Here is a 17,065-nt window from a genome sequence, read left to right as displayed (position 1 = left end):
TTTGAATCCCATCTTTACCTCTTTCTAATGTATGACTTTGGACACATATCTTTTTGTCTCTGAGGATCTACTTATATACCTTTAAATATAATGACATATATTTTTCAAATTCTTAGGATGCTTGAATTCAGTATCAGTATGGTGGTTCAAATTGCAAAGTAATTCTAAACTATTGGCAGTGGGAAAACAAAGAATTTGGAATTTCAATATAATGGTCAGGAATGAATATCAAATGATTTTCCCCCAGCCTTGCATTTCCCAGGGAGTATTTATATACACGCCATATCCTTTGACTCCTGAGTGCAACCCCCCTGAGCTCATCTCTGCATGGTGACTGCACTCTTCCCTCTGCCCTCTAAACTGTGCTAGTCTCTTTCCCATCTAACAGCCTATAAACTACTGCTCAAGAGTCACTCACTCTCTTGTGAAGTCATCTGTGTCTCTCTGTCCCAGACCTACCACTTGACTTTCTATGTTCCTCCCATTCTGCTTCCATAATACAATACTTCATACATGATTCTAAACAATGGCTGTCTCATTGCCCTACATGTTTGTATATCAAATGAATGAGTGATGCAACAATTTCTAAACAAAGCCTTTTTAGATAATTAATCTGTTTCAATTTAACACAAAAACCTGGAGGGGAAAATGCTTTAATTTAAAAAAAAATTAAAAACAAACAAGCAAGCAAACAAAAAACTCTGAAAAGCCAAGTGTCTCATTGACTCCCTAGTCAAGAGACTAAATCTTCTCCAAACCTCACATTATTTAATTTTTCAAGTCACCCTCAAGTCCCATCATTCCTTTCATTCCCGAGGCTAAAAGTCACTGGGACCTTTTCTTCTGTTACTACTCTCCACCAGAAGCTCACTGCACTGTGTCCTAGTGAGTTAGAGACCAAGCAGGGGGCTGCACAAAAGAGATGTTAGGACCCTTCAGATAAAATCATTACTGTGAAGTTGCACCATTTTCTCTCTGGGAAAGCAGGTAGATGATCAGAAAAGTCAATGCAAGATAGAGATTATCCTCATTTTTTTACTTAAGGAAACGAAGGCTCTGTGGAGTTCAATACCATGGCCAAGGTTATATAGGGAGAGTCAACACCTGACTACAGCTCCATCTGGCTCCAAATCGCATGCCCTTTCCACTGCACCTCAGCGCATCCCCTGCCCTGGTAGCCGCCAGCCTCCCTGCCTTCTTTGATCCATAAAGACTCCATTTCCCCTTCTAGAAGGCACCTTAGGCAGTCTTCTCTACCCACACCTGATTTGTGTTCAGACCATCCAAGGCCAGAAGTCTCAACATGAAATATGATTTCTTTCCAAGTTTGTTATTCTATATTAATTTACCATTCTTTCTTACTATTTCTTTCCTTGAATTGAGTTTTGGTTTGTATTTTATCTTTTGAAAGTGTCACAGCATTGCCAATTGACTTTTCCCAGGAAGCCAATGTGGCTGTAGATTTGCACATAGGAAATTTGCTGGAAAATGAAGGAATCAGGATTGGTCAGAGGGGAGAGGTAAACAGTGATGCAGTCACAACAAAGGCCTCATCCCCTTCCATGGGAGGCTTGGAAGCTGGGGTATCCCTACAGAATGGTGTAGATTTGAAGCAGGGAGGCTCCCCTCAATGGCAGTCATTGGATGCAGGCTGACCCCAGGAGAGAAGGTGACCTTCGGTCCTGGGCAGCATGGAAATCAGGGACTCAGTTCCAAGTTCTCAGAGGTCCACACTCCCAGACTCAGGGAAGTGAGTGCTTCAGTCCGAAAGGGGGAACCTGTATACACATCATGTCCCTGATGTCTGGGAGGAGTCATGTAGCTGGGCTCTCCCATCTCTACTGTACTATTCCTTTTGCCATTTGTACTTGTGTGCATGGCCTACATAAGAGTCAACACAAGGGGCCTCCACTCAAGAGACCTGAGAGCTGCCTGGAGCCCAAATAAGAGGCTGGAGGATCAAACACAGTTTGGTAGAAAAGCCTTTGGCTAGGGAATAGGAAACGCAGTTTTGCTGTTCTCTGTGTGGATTTGGCCACCTTCTATTTGTTCCCTGAGCTTATGTTTTGGGGGGTTGATAGGTGAATATTGTTAGCATAGATTTTGGTATATAATGGGCCCTCAATGAATACAAGGTCTGTCCTCTTTTCTTCCCTTCACTTATAAAGTGAGGGTTGGATTAGATGTTATCTAAGATCACACTGAGTTTTTAATTCCATATTAGAATATTATAATGGATTCTAAGATTTCATTGATATTCATTATGCATTATTTATTGACTAAGTTTATAATAACCCAGGTTTGATTTTCATTTGATTTCCAGAATCATGAAATTTCATAGTTGGAACAAACCTCCCTTATTTCAGAAATAGTCCAACCCCCTTATTTCACTCTTGAGTAAAGGAGCTCATTGGTGGGGTTAGGGGAGGAAATTGACTTATTCAAGGTCACAGTGCAAGTAATGACAGAAGAAAGAACACCATCCATGCTTTCTGACCCACTCCAAAGCACACCACTACCCTTTCCCCAACCTCCAGCTGCTGCTGGTACATTCCAGACTGCAAAACAGCATAATTTGCCTTTCTTGTGTTAATATTATTCTAGCATGTAATGTCTGTGTTTAAGGCAATGACCTGAGAAATACTTTTATTTCCAGTGATGCACTTATTTTGCAGGGTTTATTAATTTTATTTATGTATTTGATCTCTCCGATGAAATAATAAACTAATTAGTGGGACAATTTACTGGTGTGCTCTACCAAGGGTGTTTTATAACCTCCGTGCAAGCTTGTCTAACTGTGGTGTCAGCAGATCTGCTTTCTGCCCTGCTGGCCTTAATTTCAGCCATCAGACACACATGGCTGACAGCCCTGCACTGGGTACTTGTGCCTCTGGGGGGCATCCAGAGATGTCAAGTCATAGGGCAAAGGAACTTTTACCCAGGAGCCTCCCAGAATTCATTCAAGACACAGGCTGCTTCATCAGGCTTAAAAGGGTGGACACAGAACTCCCAGAGAATAGAACTGAGCTAATGAACTACTTGAATTCCCAGAATGAGAATTCCTGGAGAATGAGGAAAACTAAATGTTCAAAGTCGCAGCCAAGGAGGCCCACAGTCTATCAAGACCAAGAGCAAAGCAAGGAGCAGGACAGGGTGATCGATATAAAGACAGTAGACATAGGAACATTGTAAGATTCAGGAGCAAAGGTGGGAGAGATGCTGGAAGACCCAGAGAAATTGGAATAAATAGGGCATTAGTGCCAAAGTTGTTTTTTTTCTTTTAACTGGCTTTGAAGTGAAGTACATGGACTTCCCTCCAAGGTGGCCCCTGTGTTCTCATAACAGCCAGTACTTTGTCTTAGAATGAATCATAGTCTGTTGCCATTGTTTGCTTTTCTATCCCTATTTGACTGTGAATGCCATTGTATAAAAGGGAGTAAACATTTGATGAATGGAAGAATGGATAGTTGGATGGATACATGGATGGATGGATGAAGGATGCATAAACAAATAAATGAATCAGTCTGTCAGAGGTACTGGGGGGCTAAGACCTATGAACTATATCATTTTCATCTGTCATCTTTGATGTAATAAATAAAACCCAGAGATAACATTTTCCATTTATTGTAGAATTACTCAATATAGCACAGAAGTATCCAACATAAAAGTATTTAGCCTCTCTTGGCTAAATCTTTATTCTTACTAATACACTCCACACACACCAACATGTTCATTTGGGGTAGAGGTAAATGGTCTCAGAGCCCTAACCTAGGTGGTACCTCTGCTGGCCCCCTCATTGCCTTGTGGTATGGATGCTGTCACTGCCCCGATTGCTGCTAAACTGTCTCTGGTTTTGGTCCAGCATGAGGGTCCTTGTCAGAACAAGTGCCCAAACCCTTAGCCAAACACTGCCAGGACCAGTGGCAGAAGGGAGCATCAGCAGGCCCCTGCAGTTGGAACTGCATGAGCTCAGGATCCTCACATGCTGCAGTGGAGAACTTCTCAGCAACTGACTCCCCTGGCAGTGGTTCTGCTCACACCTTTGCTATGATTGAATATGTGCAAATTAGCAGCCCCTAATGTGCTGATCCTGGATATGATTAGTATACATACTGGCTCTGCTATCCCATCCAACTGGCCACAGATTTGGGGGGATATACAAATGCAGTAGGCCTAACATGTTGCCGCTGTTTTCATGTGGCAGATCTCACTGGGACACAGGCAGCCCTCAAGTGTTGCCGATGATCAAGTGCTGGTGCTGGAATTGGAACTCCTGGTCCTAATTCATTTGCTTACCTTCATTATGCTCCTTTTTTTCCCCCACTACAGGTTTCTTTGTGCCACATATCTCCCTCTGATACACTGTATTTAATCACTTACATGTGTCTATTTCCATTTCCTGGAATGTAAGCTTCAAGAGGGGAGGACTATCTGTGTAGTTTGTTATTAAATCCCCAGTGACTGAACTAGTGTCTGGAATGTTAGGGTGTCAACAAATACCTATGAATAATAATAATGAATGGATTGATGGATGGGCTGACCCTATCAACTGTAAGAATAAAATTATAGTGATTAAGGCAGAAGGAAGTAAATTGTTCTAAAAAGCTAGACAAATGAGATAAAATCTAGAACCCAAAAATAGACTGTTCTGACTGGAAACTTTGTTTATAGTAGATATGTTATTACAAATCAATGTAGATATCACAGACGAAGATAAATAGTACCAGGAAAATGCATAGCTATAAGAAAATTTATTGAATCCTGACCTCGCATAATATAAAGAATATCAATTCCAAGTAGATTAAACCTTCTCTGCTGCTGGCTTTTCTATGGCTCATATAACCACCTGACACACTAGGTATTTTGTGTTATTTTTCTTTTAATATGTGCTGTCTCTCCTCTGTAACAACTCAATGGAAAAATGGGTATATGAGGCCTGTCCGAAAAGTATCCATCCAAGTAACATGAAAAATACAGATATTTAATGAAGAAAATACAAGATACAAGAAATATTGTATGTAGAACAATGACACCTCAGTTCCCTTCAAAGGAGGTGCCTTGGGACCTCACACAGTTTTCCCAATTGCCATCAGCTGTCCCATTGTATTTTCTGAATCTCATCAACAGTATGAAATCTCTTCCCTTTTAAAGGTGACTTTAGTTTCGGGAAAAGCAGAAGTCACCGGGCACCAAATCTTGGCTGTAGTGGGGCTGAGTCACCTGGGTGATTTGATATTTTGCCAAAAATCTCTGCACAAGATGCGATGCATGAGTAGGCACATTGTCATGATAAAGCTGCCAATCACCAGTTGCCCATAGCTGCAGCCTTCTGAATCATCTGAATAGTTTCCATGGAGGATGTTCAAGCTTAATGCAAAATTTGGTTCAGATTTGTTGCTCTATTTGTTCAGTCATTTTGAACTGTGTATGATGGCCACACAGTACACATGCTCACTCAACAGCTAGTACAGTGAAGTCATCATTGTTCATGTATGTGCATTCCAGTCCACTCTCTTTGGTTATCAGGTTACATCAATGTCACACAAACTGTTTTCATTATATTAACAGTGGCTAGACTTCTTCCTGATATAAAAAGACCTCATATAAAAAGGCAAACTGCTGAAGAAGAAACCAAAAATAATAAAATAAAAAATATTAAAAGAATTTTTAATCTCACTAGTAACTTAGAGAAGAGTGTGTTAAAATATAAGATACTTCCTATCTATCAGATTGGAAAAATTAAAAGTTTGACAATACCAAATGCTGGTAATGAGGTAAACTAATGCTGGATTATATAAATTGCTAGTGCCACCTTGTAGAGCAATTTGTAATATCTAATAACTTTGAAGATGCATATACTTTATGCTGTGGCCCAACAAGTCCATAGAGAAATCTCACATATGTGCCCGAGGAGAATAACAATGTCCATTGCATCATTATTTGTATTAGCCCAATTTGGAAATAGCTCAAATGTCCACCTGTATTGATGACTAAGTCAGAATATCAATATATGATCAAATACTATCTAAATGCTAAGATGAAAGAATTAAAGCTAATTCTGTGAAAGTATCAAAGACTTTAAAGTGTCTTTATCAAAATACGCAGGGTTCAGATGGACACCTGCAATGGGATACTATTCAAACTAAGTTTTTCAATATGCAAAACAGCCTAATATATTATTTATGGAAGCAAACATGTATCAGAAGCAGAAAAACATGCATGAAACTTTAGGAGAGTAGTTATCTTGGAGGAATTAGGAAGAAATTGATAGGGATTTACATTTATTCACAATTTTTCTGAAGGAAAATCTGTAGCAAGTATGACAGATGATAATATGTGACCAGGCTGGGAGGCAGTACATGGATTTTTGTTATAATTACGTCTATACCCAACTTCATGCTTGAAATATTTAATAAGAAAAGAAATAGAAGGCTATTTAAGTGTGACTACAAGGGAATAAGTTCAAGCCATAGCGTATCAGACAGTAGTATGTGTGAAATTGTCAACTGGATTTTGTTGTGAGCCAAAGACTGGGTGCGATTCCAGATGCAGTGCCTTCTTTTCATAACAATTGATAAGATTGGGATTTGAAACCAGACATTCTAGGTTTGAATCTTGATTCAGATAGTCAATATTTTAAAACTGGGAATCAGTTTTTCTGTTTTTGAAGCATTCGTGATTAAAGACAAAATAGAGAATAGAAAAACAACAGAAAATCAACAAAACCAAGAATTGGTTCTTCAAAACAATCAACAAAATTTACAAACCTTTAGTTAGATTGATTTTTTAAAAAAGAAGAGATTCAAATAAGCAAAATCAGAAATGAAAGGGAAGATGTTACTATTGATGTTACAGAAAAAAAAATCATTACATAAAGTAAAAAAAAAAAAACAGTACCTGCTCATGACAAATACATGAGGATGAAATGAGATGTTTGTGCAGTGCTGAGCATACATCATGGCACACGATGAAAAGGAAGACTTGTGCATATTTAAGAGTTCTGGGTGTGGATGTGAACAAACATGAGCTTGAAGCCTGGTTTGAATGCCATGCATTCTCTAACCTTTTTTTTATTTTTTACAATAACCATACCAGGTTGGTGTTACTTTTATGCCATTTTATACATAAAAAACTGAGCCTCATAGAGGTAAAATAACTTGCCCAAGATTACCCAGCTCTTAAAAAACAGAGATGGGATTCAAATCAGGTCTACCTCCAGAGGAATGTAACTGTAAATTATTGTGGCTATATTTCCCTGGTTTTATTAATAAACTAAATTGAATTTTTATAAAACATTACAATAATGTATCCTGTAGCTTTTTTTTCCTTTGAGCAGGGAGTCAACCAGCCATTGCTGATTAAAAGTAATAACAAGTATCTACTACTTAGTTTATGTATGTGCAACTGCAAACATGTAAAATGACTGAGTTGCTGTAATGGAATATTGTTACTAGATAAATATTTTTGCCTTAAACAGATTCTTGGTTTTGGAATACACAGGAAGATCAGTAGGCTGTGATATTCCATTATGTTGAGTTTTGTTTTTTTTAACCATAGGCTTTTTCTAGGTTCCACTGCCTTTCCTGAAAAATGACTCTCTCTCTGCGTGCCATCCTCTATCTTCTGTGAATCCAAATGGAACTTAACTTTTATTGTCACTGATTATTTTGAATGAACAGCTTTCTTAATGTAATTTTTGTCATGTCAGTTTCATTTATTAAATCTTTTATTCACTTATTCATTCTGTTATGCAGCATATATTGAGTGACAACTATGAGCTCATCTCTGGACTAGGTTCACAGACTAAGGGTTAAACAGGGTGTAATAACTTCCCGGGGGCAGAGATGGGAATGGATAATTTCAACATGGCATTACCTTCAGAGTGGAGTTATTGCTGAGGGGCATGGAATGTGGTGTCCCCAATGAAACAGGGGACCTAGGACAGAAATGATAAGGTTGCAGCTGAAACTTCTGTTTGTTTGTTTGTTTTCTGTCTAGAAAAATAATGCATAGTGTTTGTAGAGAATTTGAAAAGCATAAAGAAACAGGAGAAAAATAGCCTACAATCATACTATAAAGAACTAACCACTGTTAACCAGTGGCATATTTTTAAGACCAACTTTTACATAGATGAGCTCAAACTTTACAAACAATTTTGTTATATATATTTTCCCATATCCTGAAAAAAATTAAATTATTTTTATATATGCATAAGATTACCCTATGTAGAAATACTAACATTCACTTTATATTCTTATATTGGTTGTTTTCCTCTTACAAATTACATTGTAATGACTATCTCTGTGCATAAATATCAGCCTGAAATTGTGATTTCTTCCTCCAGAAGGAATCCTAAAGGTGACTTACAGATTAGAGGATATGATCACTTTTACAGTTCTTGCTTTTTTTCCAGTGCCCTCTTCTTTATAGATCTTAAGGAAAGAGCTCAATCCTTTAAGGAAGTCAAACAAATTAAAATATGGGGAAGTTCTTTCAAAATTCTTACATGCCTCTGTATGTGTCAGTGTGTACACACATCTCAGGAAGAAGCACCCATAGACACACATAGTCACATATCCTGACTCCCTCTTACCTAAGAGGCATTCTGCCTCATTTCTTGCCAATTACTTACAAGGGGCTATATTTGTTCATGTTTTTGTTGTTGGTGGTGGTGTTTTTGTTTCATCCATCTCTGTGTTTCCAGGACCTGATGTACGATAGGAACTTAGTAAATGTTTCTTGAATAAAAGAGACAGGAGAAAAATAAAACCATTAAATCATTAATGTTTACTTTTTGTTTAATACTATATTTTGTTTGTTTTTCAGCATTCTGCAAGATATGGTGGTAAATCTTGGCCCCAAGTCTTCATGATTGACGGGCTCTTTTGCACAACTCAGAGGTAAAGCTAGCTGTATTGCTGGTGTGAGGAAAATCTTTCTCTCTGGGAAATTTACTCTCGAATGTCTCTGGGTCCTCTTGAAGTGATGGCTGTCATGCTTTGTGTTCCTCCCTAAAACACCCTGGGGGGTGCATCATGGAGCCTTCGGCAGCTGGGGCTTAGGGTACATTTTCTCTGGTCTATTATGTATTTGTGGTTAAAGAAAGAGAATATTGATTCTCTTTCTTCTCTTTAAGTTCCTGGTAAATGTCATTCAGAGCCTTACATTTTCCTGCCTGGATTTTAGCCTCACGTAATAGGTAGCATCAGATTGGTTTGACTTTAAACACAACTATGTTAGCATTCTTTCTTCAAATGTCCCTGTCTCAATATGTTTACCAGAAGGAACCATCCTCAGTTGTGGAAACTGAAGTCAAACCATATGTAAGATAAATGTTTACATAGGAAACAGACTTGGAGATTTATGAGCTTAAGAAGCAGGTGCTATTATTTTGAGGTCTTCCACTTTTAAATAATAGCAACATTGAATTATTTGCTTCATATGGGGAGCCAGGAAGGTACAATTGAAAACGCCCATTCTTTTGAGAAATTAGAAGTGTTCATTCCAATATCTATTCCTTGCTTACCAGGGATAATGCTGAATGAATCACAGACTGGTGGATGGATGTCCCTTCCAACACTTTTAATTAGCAGCACTGCCCATTAGGATGAACAGACTGTGTTTCCCTGCAGTAGATTACCTCACACCCCCTTAAATGAAGTAGAAATCTTATTCTCCACAAGGTAATATTTATCTCTTCCCCAGCCAGACAAGCATAGAAAATTAAACAATGGTCCGTTAAAAAGCCCAGCTAATGTATTTATCATTTCCAGTTTGTGTGAGTTTGCAAGGCAAATATGAGTGGTAGCTATTTGTTATGGGACCTTGGGGAACAGTGGAGTTGGAGAGGGAGCTGGGAGGCTGGAGGATCTGAGACTTGTAAAAATTCATTAAAAATATGAGGAGCTATTGGAGACAGAGGAAATTAATTACTCCAAGGGACTCAAATGTCACTACTTATTTAAGTGACCTGGAGAGGAGGCTGAAAAACCTGTTTTCTGAGTGTGTCTGTATAGGAGAAGGTTGGGAGCTGGGATTCCTCAGCTGTCAATTTTTGCATTTCCTTGGTGACTTATTGACATGTTAACCTGGCTTGTGCTCCAGCCTCCACTAATGAGTAGAGTTAAATGAGAAGTGGGGGTGGGGGTGGGGGTGCAGGGGAGCACTCTCCCCTGCAGGCTGGCCAGGTCATTCAGAGGAGCTCACCAGGCATGTAACTGCCAGACCTAGGGGAAGCCGGTAATTTACCACAGTAGAGACAGAGGCAGATTGTTTGCAACTGGACTGAGTTTGGTCTTTTATTACTGCTTTTGCATCCACAAAGCTATTCTCTGAGGTGGAGTGAATTTGGGAAGACAAATTATGGTTTCCTACCTAAGGAGGACTGGGGAGCAGTAGCTTCTGAAAACAGTCATCTTTTTGAGATTGCTTGTCTAATAAATCTCTCTAATGCATTCTGCCTATAGACAGGGGTTGAAAATATATAGGTACATGATGACTTAAAAGTTCAAAATCAGTAAGCACCCAGAGTAATTCAGTAAAAGCTTTCTCACCTATGTGCCTTACTGAGATGGAAGAAGTAAAGGTTTTATTCTGAACTCTGCTACTCACCAGCTGTCAGACCCTCCCCAAGCCACCACAGTGCTCCGAGTGTCTGTCGTATTATGTACAAAGTGGAACAATCATGGGTATCTTCTGTGATTGTTAAGATCAATGCTCCCAGAAGAGCTTTGGGGGATGGAAGTATGAGACAGGTGTGCAGTGGCCATGTCATGTGTTGGCCACTGGGATGAAAAATTCCCTGTTTTCAAAGAGTCTTGGTCTTTAGACAGTGAGGCTGTTCTGGGGTCTCTGTTCCTACCTGGGTCAAAGTGGACAGGCTCTGCAGTCTTCTCCTGGCTTTTTCAGTAAGGAAGAGTGCATCAACACACCAAAAAAGACTCAACAAATGAGGCCCTGAGGACTGCTTTTGAGCAAGATGTCCCATGGTTTGGAAAAAAAAATAAAGAATGTGAAGCATAGCTTTGAGAGTGTTGAAATCCTAGGTGTTCACCTCTGGGAGCAGTCCTAAGCAGTGAACACTTCTCCAATTTGGAAAAAATACTGTCCCTTTGAAGTGGAGACAAATCATGCATTGAAGCTGGTGATGTTGGAAGATTATTCATTTATTCCTAGAAAGAAATGATGATGAAGTAAATTCAGGCAGGGTCAGTGGGAATAGAGAAGAGAAAACTTGGAGAGGTCTTGGAAAGGAAGGATTCCAGGCTTTTCAATAGTCAGGGTGGCATGTGCTTAGAAGAGGGAGCAGTGCAGTGACTCTAAGATGTAGAGTCTCCCCAAGGCACTTGTAATGTCATTAATAGAAACCATAAAAAAATGCTGGATACAATCCCTTTGCTCAAGGAGCTCAGACTGGTAAACAATGAACAATCATAGAGTAGACACGTAAGCCCCAGGCTGAGAGGGAGGGGGCTGTTGAGCTGGACCTCAGGGAATGAGCAGCCCCATGCTGGATGAGAAGGGGTTTTAGGAAGGATGTTCTACAGAGCAGCTGCTCGCAGCAGCTCTGAACTACAGCTACCCAAGCGCACAGTAAGGATGCCCATCTGAGAGCTGCACACTTGGTTTGCTCCGTTTCTCCAGCAGCCAGCGTTTTGCACAGCAGCATGCACTCAGTGATTTTCAAAGGCCTCTGTGCCATTGTTGTCTCCTGGAAATAGACTTGAAGGATTGCCTGCCTGTTCTCATTAACCAGCCCTGATATGACCTAGGGTCTGACCTGTCCTGAGAGTGCCCAGGAAGCTTCCCCAGACACCCAATTCTGAATAATTGCTAAAACCACTATTCCCATTCTCTGGTGGGTTTTTTTTTTTTAGCTTCCCCCCACCCCACAACAACTTATTTTTAAAATTGCTTGAAAGTCTTCAACTGGCATTACTGAGCTGTTGGCTATTTATTGTGTGGATAGGATATATCTGCCTATAAATTCATTTGTATTCATTTATAGCATCATAGGTGAGACATCATTATGCCTTCCCATCTGGGCAATAGGATAGTAGTAAGACAGGAAAATTTTTTCTGCTGTTCTTCCCTTCTTCCCCCTTCTTGAATTCATTCCTTCGGTGCCTTGTATATGCTTCCTCATTTGCTTTTATTTTCTCACATTCTGTCTGTTTACCCTTCTACTTTTCCTCTCTCTTCTGATAGAATCACATATGCTCCAACTTGGAAGGAAGTAGGAGATTCTAGATACCAGGGAGCTCAACTGCAAAACTTTGAGAAGGTTCTTAACCACATGGTAATTCCCCTTATCTGTTATTTTTGGTGGTGGTGTTGCTTTTCAAAGCTGAATGTCTTGGATTTGAATTTCTGCTCCAACACATAACAGCTGTCTGGCATTGAGCAAATCATTCTCTTTAAGCTTCAATTTTCACATCAATAAAAATCAAGTAGCAATAATACTTTCCATATAAGACAGTTGTAAGAATTTAATGAGAGAGTACATATGAAAGGGTCTGACACGTCATATAGTCTCAGTGAAAAATGTTAACTATAACTGTTGCTTAAAATAATAATACAACCTATTATAAAGCCTTAAAAGACCAAATGCAGGTGTGTTGATCTTTGGCATCAAGGAAAGGAGAAGCTGGGAAGACTTTCCCACTCTTTGGCTGGTCTTAGAAAATGGAAATCCCCAGGGACAAAGGCGAGGAAAGCAGCCAAAGCTGTGGATGCACAGGCAGCCCTCCCTGGCTGCAGGGTGACGTGGGTGCTGAAAAGTGGAAAGGCCTGCCTGGACCCCTGAGTTGCTGCTGGGCCTCAGGTGAGCATCTAATCAACCATCCCCTAGATACAGTATTCTTTCCCACGTGGTGTGGTGGCTTAGTATTGTGCCCACTTGGCTGGGTTGAATTATATTATTCAGTTTTGCTGTTTTTTTAAATCCTCATTGGGGGATATGTTTATTGATTTTAGAGAGAGGGGAAGAGAGGAAGAGGGAGGGAGGGAGGAGGAGAAGAGAGAGAGAGAAGCATCAGTGTGAGAAAGGAACATCAGTTAGTTGCCTCTGGTACACACCCTGACTGGGGATTGAACCCACAACCTTTTAGTATATAGGACAATACTCCAAGCAACTGAGCCACCTGGCCAGGACTCATAATTCAGTTTCTTATATGTTTCTAGTTAGCGTGGGCCACAGGGACATTCTTAGGATATTTGGAAGATGGAAAGAAATCAGCAGCCACTTTGTAGTTCACACACTGCTGAACTACAGATCAGCATCTGCTGACTCACTTTGTGGGTTCACTTCATGGACTTGAAACAGAGTCTGGGCCTGCAGCTGCTCTCCCATTCCATGGATCATCCCCAGCTTCCCCAGCTCCTCATCTCGATGTGTATATTTAGTTCCTTGAGAAAAAACCCTCTTTCCACGGGTCTTCCACATCAGCAAGTTGGGAAGCAGGGCAAACCAAGGTTCCTGTTAGTTCTCAGGGAGTTTCAGCTCATGCTTGTGGTTTCCAAGCTGCTCCTCATCGGTCTCAGATTAGCTCCTCTTGGGGTAGGTAAAGGCCAATGATGATCAGGTGTTGAACTTTAGAATTCGCAACAGAGGAACAAATTAGTATACTCGTATTTTTTTAATAACAAGGAATATCTTGAACCAGTAATAACCTAAATTCTTACACTATTCAGAGTCTGGCATAATAACTTTTTGCCTAAATTATTTTTTGAAGAAGGCTTAGGTTGAAGAAATTGAGTGAATGTTTGTTCCTTTAAAAATGGGTATGTATACATGCGTGAGTCTTATAAATCAAATACTTATAAAAATTTTATAGAGCTGACCAAAAAATGGTAAAACACTGAAATATGAAAGGAGGACTAAAAATTATCTTAGACGAACCAGAATTTAAAACTAACAAAAAAGCCAGTATAGAAAGTAGACCATCCTATTATAGAGCTGACTACAAAAAGGAACTAAAAGCCATAATGAAGGGACTTTTAAAAACTGACACAACCAACTGATGAAATTAAGCCCATACAAATGAAATTGTTATGAATGGATAATGCAGATGTCCATTCAAAGAAAAGAACCTCTGTCCTTTCCAGCAAAGGAAGGTGAGTAGAAGAGGTGACTCTAGAAACATCCAATTCTTATGTGTGAATAGGTAACCAATTATGAGCTCACAAACGTGGTTAGAAAAATCTCTATAATTGGCAGGTGCGTGGCTCCCAGACGAAGACATGGAGGATATAGGTGACAGATGAAATTCACATTTGTGGCCAAGCCTCACCCTGCTCTCCTGCATACATTTATCGTTAAATAGCAGCCGAAGTTGAAGAAATAGCTGGCTTACCCTCTCTCTCCCCATCCCCACCATGCATGTGTACACACACACATACACACACTGCCCATCTCACCAGGATCAACTGAGTGCTACAGCACAATGCCTGGCACATGATAGGTCCTCAAAAAAAAGTGTTGGATGGGTACATGTACTAATGAATTCCTTAAGGAACTGAAGGGGAAAGCCTAGAGATATCAGTAGACATTATGACAGCATCCTGGATGAAATGAAATGGAAAAAAATGCCCAGGAGAATTACTTTACTGAAGATTTAACATGTTGATGTTCATAACACCTCACCTGCCAAAGGTATCCTATTCAAAATGAACGAAGCAACAGAACAGGATTAAATTGGCACAGCTGGAGGAGGTCTGCCTGTGTGTGAAGAGCTGAATGTTATCTCCAGGCAACGGATGGAGTTGTAACATGAGGATTCTTATTTTTAGTGTTAGGGAAAAAAATGATTTTGAACCAAGAGACACCTAGGATTGATAAGGGAAGATCAGAGCTTGAGGGAGGAAATGGATATATAATAAGCTCAGACCAGGAAGGCTGAGCAAAGAACTGGAATAGAGGAGATTTCTGTGGAAGGGGGTCTTGTTATTTCAGAGTGGCACCAGAAAACATACTGAGGTCCCCTAGGGCATCTGGTCAACTCAGGCCCCCAGTGCTTGGCACAAGCTACATCACTGTAGGCACCTAAAGGTTAGGAATCAGCTTCCCATGGGTAAAGAAGACCAGTAGCCCCCCTGTGTGTACATGTCTGCATCCTTTGGGAAACAGGGGAGTTCCTTATTAAATCACTTCTCATGACATATTATAATTATCTACATTTTTCTCTTACTCTTTATGTTCTCCTGTGGTTCCAGGACCATGATTTTTGCCTTGTTCTGGTTTTGGGGGGTTTTTATTTGGGGGGTAGGGGTGCTTGGAGGGGCTGTTGGTGTTATTTTGTTTTTCTGCATCTTTATTTCTAGTATTTATTTTTAAGAATTTTTAAAAAGTCACTGAGCACCCCCATGTACTAATAATATAATAATGATAAATCTCACTCTAGACATGTAAGAAAGCTAGTTTTATCCACACTCATCAGTTATGAAAAAGAGGATCAGAGAAGTGAAGGAGTTGGTTCAAAATCTTACAGCTGGTAATTGTTGAATGAAGAATTGAACCCAGACTTGTCTGGATGAAATCTGTGATCTGTCCACTATTCCCCTAAGCCTCAGAGCCTACAATAAAGTAAGTAGGTGCTCCCTAAAGATTTCTTGGAAAGAAGGAAAGAGAGATAGAGGGATGATAGATCGTGAGAGGGTAGAGAAGATTTAAATACTAGTAGACTTTTAGAAGATCCATTTTGAGCAGATCAGAGACAAATGGACCTGATGAATGAAACACAAAGGAGGCCAAGTCAACTGTGAGAATGTTCAGTCAAAGTTGGGAAAGGTAATAAGAGTCTTAGATAAAACAGAAAACTCTGCTGACTGGCTCTTCTGCAAATAACCAACCCCATCATCTTACCTACCTGGCCTTCATTCCCCAGCCTCAGCTTGCCAATTTTCTCCATTAGCAATCTTAGAGGAAACTCTTAAGATCATACTTTAGGAATGAGTAAATTAAGACTCAAGAGTTTGTAGAACTCACTTATACCAGGAATGAGGTTGAAAGCAAGTCACCAGGAGAAAGCTACCCAGGCACCAAATATTGTGGGAGTGTCTACATTTGCTACAAGATGACTCTCCCAAAGGGGAATTTCTATAGGAATTTTTTCTTGACAGCCAACTTCATGTAAGCCAACCCTGTCTCTTCTTGTGAGCATTACCAGGGGAAATGAAAAGCCCATCCAGAGCTTGCTTGCCCCTACATTTTTCACCTTTCTGTGTTTAACACGTGGCTTTAATGTTCCTCTAATGCTGGTGTCTTGATGTATCAGTGTCTCTTTGCTGGGGACACTGTTTGTTCTATTTGTCCCATTGAAGGTAATGCTCCCAGATGGCTCACAAATTAGGTTCAATAAAATGTAGTCATTCTTCTCTTTCAGTGAGTCTTTGGTGCTGAACTCATTTAACTTACCTAATATCCTATTTCTGTTGTTAAATTCTAAACATGGATTGATTAGGACAGGGGACTAAGCTTTCTGGTTAGGGCAGCGAGCTTTTTGAATTGGAAAGGACAGCTCTGGAACTAAAAACCTGATATAAGGTTCACTTTGCCACTCGTCTGTGTGTCTGTGTGTCTGTGTAGGTGTGGTTTCTTGCACCTCTCTTCTTTGTCGCTCATGTAGCATCAATTTCCTCACCTGTAAAAATGGGAACCAGAGGTAATTGAGAAAAGCAAGTGGTAACATATGTGACAATAATGGGTGAAGTATTATAATTATGAAAAAATAAGTTAGTATAATACATTTAAATATTAATAAAAAGCTTGAAACTGGAAGCATACCATTTACTTAAATTCTAAGGGGAAAAATAAAATCAGGACATTCTAGTATTATAAGGAATCTCAGAGATTAACTACTTCAGTTCCTTTTTTGACAGTTGAGAAACCTGAGTCTCCAAGTGAGGTGGTCACATGCATTAAATCACAGAGCACATGAAACCAAGCTAAGCCTACTTTTCCTGTGATTTAGTTCTCCATTCATCTTCGGCCCAAAGGCCCCTACCCTCTCCCTTCCCCACTTCTGTACACTGTCTGTTGTAGCCTTCGATGGTACTGCTCAAACAA

The 17,065-nt window shown here is 39.9% G+C and overlaps 1 protein-coding gene across 2 annotated transcripts in view; it reads left to right on the top strand.

The window, feature by feature from the left end:
• The window catches only part of DAB1 (DAB adaptor protein 1), a 1,095,315-nt gene that overhangs the window by 502,168 nt on the left and 576,082 nt on the right, over window positions 1–17,065 (top strand). For both annotated transcript variants that reach the window (XM_036026162.1, XM_028512525.2), the window contains exon 3: window positions 8,827–8,900. The gene's annotated coding sequence lies outside the window, so the exon portion shown is untranslated. The remainder of the gene's footprint in view (window positions 1–8,826; window positions 8,901–17,065) is intronic.

Source organism: Phyllostomus discolor, chromosome 5 (genome assembly GCF_004126475.2).
Source record: "Phyllostomus discolor isolate MPI-MPIP mPhyDis1 chromosome 5, mPhyDis1.pri.v3, whole genome shotgun sequence".
NCBI lineage: Eukaryota > Metazoa > Chordata > Mammalia > Chiroptera > Phyllostomidae > Phyllostomus > Phyllostomus discolor.
This window is presented reverse-complemented; position numbering and strand designations above follow the sequence as displayed.